Raw genomic sequence first — 10,000 nt, 5'->3', positions numbered from 1 at the left:
ATCTCCTGGCTTCTTCTTCTTACTGTAACCTTTTCTTTTTAGCTTTTCAAAAATGAATGCGGCTCTAACCGCTTAACGTACAGACATGTTGAAATAACCGTTGTGTAGGTCTGGAGCTGGACAAGAGAGTTATCATTTCAGATTTTTTGAAAAGTTTATACTTTAAAGGGGATTAAAAATGTAAAATAAAATATTTTTCTCTCTATGACATCACAAAGGGAGCTCATTTAGGAAGATTGTAAAGTAACAGGTGCGGGTCCATCTGCTGACGCTCCCTAAACTACACGTAATAAATCACTTTTGACCACAGTGTTTTCAAGCATTTCTCAATTCTCTTCAAGAAAGTTTACGTTCTTGGTGTCTGCTTGCTTCATCCAACAAACTATGATGAAATGGACGTTTTCCTACCACACCCACTGTAAGTTACAATTAATTTGTGTTTTTTATTCGAATGTGAGTGTGTGAAGTCTAATTTTAACGACTCGGCTAGTTAATCAAGTAAGCAAGCAAGCTGGCATTGCCTGTCATCGATTAGCAACAAACACGTAGCTGCTACGCCTAGAGAGGACGTTAAGTTTAACTCTAGCTAGTTTGATAATATTGGTATTACTTCGACTAAATTCATAACTTGATTACACGATAACCGAGGATTCAGGTAAGTTGTATTACGTTAGCTAGACCCTGTCATCGATTAGTAACAAACTCGTAGCTGCTACGTCTAGAGATGACGTTAAGTTTAACTCTAGCTAGTTTGATAATATTGGTATTACGTCGACTAAATTCATAACTTGATTACGTGATAACCGAGGATTCAGTAGGTAAGTTATTTTACGTTAGCTAGACCCCGTCACATAGGTGCCAACTCTCACGCATTGGCCGTGAGACACACACATTTGATTAGTTTCACACACGCATTTGATTAGTTTCACACACTCACACGCCACACCCCCGATTTCTCACGCTGAAATGTCAACCCGGTCGGTCAGATGCCTGAAAAATGAGTTTAGCCTATCTATAGATCTACCTGTTGAGCCACGGTTATGCTTTCAGAGACGGTGAGAGGGTTCAAGAGCACCCCCTGTCTGTGGAATTTTCTAAATTTTCTCTCATTTGCGATGCTACTTCAGAAGCCGTCCCAGGCGCATTCCCCCCACATTTCCCCGGCTTCAGGTATGCTTTGAGTATTATTGAGTATTTTTCACGCTGAAGTGTCAACCTGGTAGGTCAAATACCTTAGCCTAGAAATCTAGACGCGCCCCTAGCGGCAGCAAATTACATTTGCTGCCAGGGCTAGTCTAGCAACTCTCCGTTGGCTTGTGAGCTCCAGAAATCGAAACTTAATCAGGCCAATGAAATCGTGTATAGAGTCGTTAGGTGGGCTTAACATAATGATTGATGGCAGAGTTGCAACGGTTTGGCTTGAATTCCCTGCTACTTGAAAACAAATAAAATGGATGTTGCTGTTGGCGAACAGTGTGACACGAGTTAAGCTTTTATTAAGTTGGCAAACGTTTGAACTAGCCAACTAGCTCCGCTGGTGGGAAACGCATGGGACTCATAGCGCTGCCGCTGTCCTATTGTGTGCAGAGGGAATTTGAAAGACAACTGATTATCCCGCCCCTCAGGACTGAGCACTGCAAACGGTGAGTGCCCAGACCCTACATTTTAATGTGGGTCTGGCTCGTCAGGCTACAAATACCTGGCAGTTGAGGTTCAACTAAATTAAACCTATACATATTATATCACACATCAGGTGAAAGTGTGGAATCTAAGCTTTCCAATGATATTAGCGCCAAGTTGCTGTGATAAATGGTTCGCGAGAAAATTAGCATTAAACCGACGTGCAATTTAGACTAATCATATACTCATTACTACTACAAACCATTACTCTCGGTTTAATATTTCACTAACCCTTCATACAACACGTGGCAGACCCAATATCACAATAAACAGCAAACCGTACCGAATACGAGGATATAAAGCATGCCTCTGTGCAATAAGTGGTTTCTGAGTAATCCGGTTTTGAAATTGCAACACATTTCTACATAGCCTCATTGGGGCGAAATTATAATGTATTCTAATGTAAACTATTTGTCAGTAGGCCTACATACATTTTTGTAAATTGCTCAGCCATAGATTATCCCACTATCATGGTTCTTATATTGTCAGGTTCCAGCCAATCCCATTACAGATAAATGAATATGTTTATATTGGCATGCTTCCTAGTGACATTAATGCAAACATATGAAGAAAATCAAATAACGAGACACAAGTATTGATATAAAGCCTGACATAAGCCATATGCAAACATTCACATCATGCAGATATGGGTACATCCTGAAAAAGGAATAGCATGTAGGCTATGGCCATTACAAAGACCAATGTGACCAGTGCGACATTGATTCAATGATTTAACGTTGACAAAGTAGGGTAATGTTGATTCCAAGACTAATTGTTATCTGGGTGCAGAATAAGCAGTCATCAACACCAACTGAAAGCCCCGTTTTGCAGGTAGCCATTGCGTGGCATAGGCTTTCTCTGAACTACATTTTCCAAAGTGTGTGTGTGTGTGTGTGTGTGTGTTTTATCTACCATATATAGCTATGTGTGTGTGTGTGTGTGTGTATGTGAGTGAGTGCGTTTTATCTACCATATATGGCTGTGTATGCGTGTTGCGTGTGTGTGTTTTATCTACCATAGCTCTCTGTGTGTGTGTGTGTTTTATCTACCATATATAGCTCTGTGTGTGTGTGTTTTATCTACCATATAGCTCTGTGTGTGTGTGTGTGTGTGTGTGTGTTTGATGAAAGAGTGTGTAGGTGAGGAGTGACTGATGCTGGAAACTCATACTGCTGAAAAATAGGAAGCATCTCTCTCTCTAGCTCCCTTTGTCTGTCTCCCTCTCTTTCTTTCTCTCTCTCTCTCTCTCTCTCTCTCTCTCTCTCTCTCTCTCTTCCTCCCTCTATCTCTGTCTCCCTTTGTCTCTCTCTTTCTCTCTCTCTCCCTCCCTCCCTCTAGCTCCCTTTGTCTCTCTCACTCCCCCCCTCTCTCTCTCCCTCTCTCTCCCTCCCTCTATCTCTCTTTCTCTATCTTTCATGCCATGGCCAGGCATGTGCCATGCAGATGCTGCCGTTGCCAGGCAACATGTGCGGTGCACAGGAATTGTAGACAGTAGGCGTTTTATGCAAATGAGGCTGTGACTGTGTGGAGGCTACAGACGTGATCGTGTGTGTGTGTGTGTGTGTGTGTGTGTGTATGTGTAGCTTGATGGACCTTGTGGTCCGTGTAAGAAGTGGCATCACTGGACACACACCTGGGCCATGTTTGTTCTGACCTCTGACCTGTGCGTTTCTCCTCTTTCCTGTTCTTTCGTTCCTCCTCCCCCCTTCCCATCCACCCCCCTCTCCTCCATCTCTCTCCACCCTCTCCTCCCCTCTCCTCTTCCTCTCCTCTTCCTTTCCTCCTCCCCTCTCCTCTTCCTCTCCTCTTCCTCTCCTCCTCTCCTCTCCTCCACCCTCTCCTCCCCTCTCCTCTTCCTCTCCTCTCCTCCTCTCCTCCCCCTCTCCTCTCCTCCTCTCCTCTCCTCTCCTCCTTTCCTCTTCTCCTCTCCTCTCCTCCTCTCCTCTTCTCTCCTCTCTCCTTTCCTCTCCTCTTCTCTCCTCTCCTCTCCTCCCCCCTCTCCTCTTCTCCTCTCCTCTTCTCTCCTCTCCTCTCCTCCCCCTCTCCTCTCCTCTTCTCCTCCTCTCCTTTCCTCTCCTCTTCTCCTCTCCTCTTCTCTCCTCTCCTCTCCTCCCCCTCTCCTCTCCTCTCCTCTCCTCTCTTCTCTTCTCTTCTCCTCTCCTCTCTTCCACCCTCTTCTTCTCCATCTCTCTGTAATGGGGCAGTGTTGGGGGAAAGTATGAGTATGTGTGGCTGAGTATGTGTGTGTTGGGCGGGCGTGTGTGTGTGTTGGGCGTGCGTGTGTGTGTGTTGGGGGGGGGGGGGGGGGGGGGGTCAGAGGTGGCCAGGGTTATATCAGCATGGCCCACTTCACCTGGGGGGTTACAAGGCCTCAATCTGCACATCAGGGAGTTTGTCAGGACATTGTGTGTGTGTGTGTGTGTACAGTATGTGTGTGCATATTAATAGGTGTCTGCTAGGGGTGTAACGGTACACAGAAGTCACGGTTCGGTTCATACCTCGGTTCGGACATCACGGTTCGGTACGAGTTCGGTACAATGGAGGGAAAAGCAAAACAAAAATGCAGAAAGCAATTTTATTTTTTATTGTGCATGTCTCAGGCTGTACCACCTAGTGTCATACAGTCTCTTCCCTGAGCTATCTGCAACAGCCTGAAGTGTGTAAGATGTAGGCTAAACAGTACAATAAGTACCCAGACTTCATCTGTAACTTGTAAACAAAATAAGACAATCAGCTATAAAACTGGAAATAGTCCTACAGCATCTCTTATTTCTGAAAGTGCAAATTACGGTACATAGAATAATGATTTTTAAAAATCCACTTAAGCAAGACCTTCAACATACGTGTTTAGTTTTATGGAAGGGTCTACAATTTGCCTCAATATTTTTCAGTGTGTGTACAGTAATAATCTACTAACTGTGAAAATATCACACTATTTTGCCTTCTTTTAAAACAACGAAATTGCTCCTTTCATTTTATAAACAGACAGTGGTGGAATGTAACGAAGTACAAATACTTCGTTACTGTACTTAAGTAAATTTTCCACGTATTTGTACTTTACTTAAGTAAAATTTATAGTGCATACTTTTGACTTTTACTTCGTTACATTTTACAGCAATTATCTGTACTTTTACTCCGCTACATTTCTACAACACCATCGTTCCTTTTTACGATACATTTTATGATCATTTTTTTTTTTTCTCTCTGACAAACACGTTTGTTTTACCGGGGGGTTGCTACCAAAGATTCTGGAGCGCTACGTGCATTCTTAGAAACATAAGCTTCTAGTCTAGACCAGGCAAAGCGTGAGCTTGTAGCCATCTGCATTCGGTAGGCTATATTCACCAGACCCATGGCTACACTGTACATGCAACTGTGTTCTGTGCTTTTCTCCGTCTGTTATCTGCAGCGTTAGGGCCTCCTCTCCGATGAGATTGCTATCCGCGGATCAGCGAAGTTACAGGCTATGCCCATGCTTCTGTCACACGTCTGATCATTTGCGGCACAAAAGAATGGTAGACTATTAATGAACCGGTGGCCGGAAAAAACGTAACATTTTCCAGATTAGGAAATATTCCTTAATTGTGTGTGATTAAATAAAGATGCATAGCCTACAATTGGGGGGTAGTAACGTGAGCGCTCATTCAATGTCTATGCGTCTGCGCAAGTGAAACTGAACTTAATCATAAAGACACCTTTCTCAGCAACTTTTCTGTTCAATCAGCATAATTGGCATTACGATCCACCCGACGTTTCCCTTGTCTACCCCGTTAAACTTCAGGCTCTCGTGTTTTGCTGAATGATATTACTCAGCAGATCACCCTAGTAGATAACCAGAATTACAGTCTCTAGAATTGTAGGTCAGAATGTAAACTGGGCCACAGATGGTAAGCACAATTGCATTAACTTAAAACTATCTAGTCGAGTATAACCTAAAACTAGCTTAACTAGATGTACCGCATAGCGGTACAAAATATGACCGCCGCTCAGTCCTGTACATCCGTTCCGCGAAAATAAATCACACTTCAATTTGTCTCCATATTTTACTCCATCCCCCACTCTTGAAACTTTTGTGTATGCTTGTTTGGCATGCCTGAGTGTGTGTGTGCGGCTGCACAGAAAGTACCCTACTGGTGCTGAAAAGGTGAATAGATTGTAGAATAGCCAAAGAAGATGTAGAATTGTTATAAAACCTTTAAAATCTCTAAACAATCACAAGTAGGGCAGTTCATCACAGTTCATCCATTGCAACTGGATTGATGAAAGGTCACTTACACCTGTAGGCTACATTGTATTTGGGAAAAGCAAAAGGTATCAGCATAATGTTATTTATTTATTTATTTATTTATTTTTTATGTATTTTTAAACAAAAACATCTCTGTCAGTTCCATGCCGTTTTCAACAGCTATCAAAAACAAAGGTCATTTTTGGATGGATGGATTTTTTTGTGAATGTTTCTTCTTCTACATAAGATTTTAGTCATCTTTAGTTCATGTAATACTTTATTGTCAATGCACAAATTAAGTAACAGTAGTCTGAAACGTTATTGTTAATGCACAAATTAAGTAACAGTAGCCTAGTCTGAAACGAAATGCTGTTTTACATCTAACCAGTGGTGCAAATAACTGACATGTCCAAATGGGCCTTGATGAAATGCGTCGCTAGACTGTTCATACACATTTTAACGGGCCAAAGTTGAAGAGCTTTTGTCCGTTATTGTTAGTGCAAATATAGGCTGATTCATGTTCCCTTGCATTGTTTAACTGAGGTCCATGGCTAGTCTGGCTTTCATCAGACCAAGCTCAATCTTTTAAGAAATCAAAAAATAAATAGCGGGCAGATCAGGCTGGGTTCACCCAGCCTAGTCCATAGGCACCCGATATTGTTTAATTTTCCGATTGAGATATACACGCTCTGGCTATTCTAAATGCAAAAATGCATCAGGGAGTTATGACAAAACGGTAACTAACAAACTAGATCCTAATAGAAAGCTTCCCTAAGCTACAGGTAGGATTATAAGGTAGGCCTATTTACAACATAAATTGTCAATAGGCTATGCTGGCGACACAAATAAAATCTCCTTTGGAAACCAATGGCTTACGCCTTACAGTATCAAGCGGACTTAAACTGTCATATCGTGGCGAAAAGTTGTAATAACATTCACGCAGCTCCATGAGTCAAGGAAAGCGCGAATGAAGTAGCCACTTCTAAATGGGACCCACTACACTTAAGGTGTTTTGCTAAAGCAGCCATAATGAAATGAAGGTGTCATTGTTTGGATACTTCACACACACGTGCTTTTTAATTTCACAGACTACAACTACCAAGCTGTAATCAAAGCACATCGATTCCCCTCTCACACCCTGCACGCACTTAAAACAAAATAAACAGGCGTCTCAGTCTCACGCATGTATAGGCAAAACTGTATCAGACCGGTGTAACGTTGGTAAATCTTCCATTGCACAGAATGATTTTGTAGCACGTGCAATAAATGACAGTCGAAAGATACAAACAGTGCTGCTATACATTTGCTTGGTATAACCGCATGTATAGTTTTCTACAAATGCAATAAATCAAATGCCTCCATCACTCAACCAACGCTAACGGTAACATTACCTAGGTCCTTATTGATATTACAAGATTAACGTACCTGCGGTAAAAACCAAGCATGTCCGATAAACATCCTCAGATTTATTTCGGCTTCAAGAAGAAATGGGAATTACACTTCATGTGAACATCGTCCTATCCTTATTAGACGTTCTCTGCGGTAAATTACAGTCCTTGTATGAAGAGTCCATTGTTTTTTCCAACCCACTTTTAACTTCCAACAAAATTACGTCTCACTGCAACGATGCGCCATCTAGTGGACAAACGACTACTTCTCGCCAATACTGAAAATGCAGCCATGATGATGATGATGAATATTTATTTTGGCTTTCTTTTAATCCTACTGATTTTCATTTTTTACCGGGGGGGGGGGGGGGGGGGGCAAATCACAAATGAGTGATAATGAGCCAGGTTGATGTGGGCCCTTGAGACCAACATACCATAAAAGATTCACAGAGAACTGTGTCTGCCCTACCCTCCTTTCGGGGGGTCCAGTCCAGCGGGGGGGGCTGCAGATGAAAACGAAAAATGACGGTTCCATGCTATCCATGTGGGGGTACATGCCCACCAAGTTTTGTGTACCCCAGTCTTTCAGTGTCCCGGGAATCCTTGTTGGTGTACGTCACTAAATGTACACATAAATTATTTTATTGTAAGGCCCCCCATGAACGAAAGTACACAAAACTTGGCATGCATTCAGAGGGTGTCATAATGATCCTACACTTTTAATTTCGTGCAGTTTTGACCTTGTCAGCCAGAGATATTGAGATGAAAACACCTAATTTTTTGCTTTTTCATTTTTAACTAGGTGGCGCTATACATGAAATAAGTGGTAATGGGATGGGTTGACATGCCCCCTTAAGACCAACATACATAAAAAAGGTGGACCTCCTAGGCCCTACAGTTCTCGAGATATTCACAGAAAACTGTCTCCGGCCACCTACAGGCCAGTTGGTGTATAGTAACATAAATTAATTTATTGTGTGGCCCCCCATGAACGGAATTCCACGAAACTTGGCGTGCATACAGAGGGTGTCATAATGATCCTACACTTCCAATTTCGTGCAGTTTTGACTATGTTAGGTCACAGATACCTTCAATTACAACACCTCATTTTTACTTTTTTGTGTTTAACTAGGTGGCGCTATACATGAAATGAGTGGTTATGGAATGGGTTGACATGGCCCCTTGAGATCAACATACAAAAAAAAAATGGTCCTCCTAAACCCTACGGTTTTCGAGATATTCACAGAAAACTGTGTCTGCCCTACCCTCCTTTCGGGGGGTCCAGTCCAGCGGGGGGGCTACAGATCAAAACGAAAAACGATGGTTCCATGCTATCCATGTGGGGTTACATGCCCACCAAGTTTCGTGTACCCCGGTCTTTCAGTGTCCCGGGACTCATTGACGGAAATTTGGGCATGCGAAAAAGAAAAAAAAAAAAAAAATCTGACTAAACCTATATGACCGCCGCTTCGCTGCGCGGCGGTCATAATTAAAATGCCACAGCCCATACTGATTTTTCCTTTTAGAATATAGATATTAAGAGAATAAATCATTATGCAAATACTTTTACTTTTAATACTTAAAGTACATTTAAAAGCAGGTACTTTTTACTTTTACTTAAGTAGGGTTGTCATTGTGGTACTTTTACTTTTACTGAAGTAAATATTTCTCTGTGTATTTGTACTTTTACTTAAGTACTGAGGTTCAGTACTTCCTCCACCACTGTAAACAGACTACAACTAGAAGTCACGTGACTTTGCCCTTTGACGTTAACTCACCGTAGCATGGTTTATTAGCCTGGTTAGCGTTGACACTTTCTTTTACTGTCTATGCACTTAACACTACCAGCTCCTTATGTGAGAAGTTACAAGTTACCCCAACATAAAGGTAATTACCACGCTATTTACATAGCTTTCTGTCATTACGAAATCATTTATTTAAGCCATAGGTTTTGGCCCTGTTTGTATGTGTATCCAAAGGCTGGTGAAGCGCAGGGGAAGTTTTTTTTTTCTCCTTTCAGTGATTGGTAGCCTACTACATCATCTGGGTGATGGCTTCGCATATGTGTAGCATGTTCAATATATTTCCACTCACATACCCAACGACTGCTGAACAACGCCGACACACAGATCTTATCCACCACTCTCTCGCCTGTACTACTGTAATTGAAGTTCTCAAACTTGCGATCTTAAAGAGACCAGCGGGTCCTCTAACTCCAACTGTTGTGGGTCGCCACCACTCGCTTAGTGCTGCTATCTCTGACTGACCGACGACCTGACAAAAAAATAACATAGGCGCCAATCAGAGCTTCAGAGCTAAGGCGAGGCTACAGATTAGCGTTAGGTGTCGCTAAAGAACTCTCGTAACTCTCGTACTTAACAGTAATTCCGCATTACATTAATTAATCCGCACACAAGTGTTATGTATTTTTTTACCGTGTATTCTCTGTGTAAATTCATGCACCAAACCGTGACACCCGTACCGTTTCGGTTCAATACGAATACATGTACCGTTACACCCCTAGTGTCTGCATCTTTCGTGCGTGCGTGCGTGTGTGTGTGTGTGTGCATGATGAGAAGCCTCTTCAGGTTCACTGCAGGTGAATGCTGTCACTTGTGTCCCATTGATCTCTGAGTTGAGCACCTGGGCCTTGTCAGAGTTGTGTGTGTGTGTCTGTGAGTGTGTGTGTGTGTGTCTGTGAGTGTGT

General features: G+C 42.4%; 1 protein-coding gene across 1 annotated transcript in view; it reads left to right on the top strand.

The window, feature by feature from the left end:
* focad (focadhesin) overlaps window positions 1-10,000 on the top strand; it is a 124,577-nt gene that overhangs the window by 37,563 nt on the left and 77,014 nt on the right. The window lies entirely within an intron of this gene.

Source organism: Alosa sapidissima, chromosome 18 (assembly GCF_018492685.1).
Source record: "Alosa sapidissima isolate fAloSap1 chromosome 18, fAloSap1.pri, whole genome shotgun sequence".
NCBI classification, from domain to species: Eukaryota; Metazoa; Chordata; class Actinopteri; order Clupeiformes; family Clupeidae; genus Alosa; species Alosa sapidissima.
The sequence above is the reverse complement of the archived record's forward strand: the minus strand, read 5'-3'. Positions and strand labels throughout refer to the sequence as shown.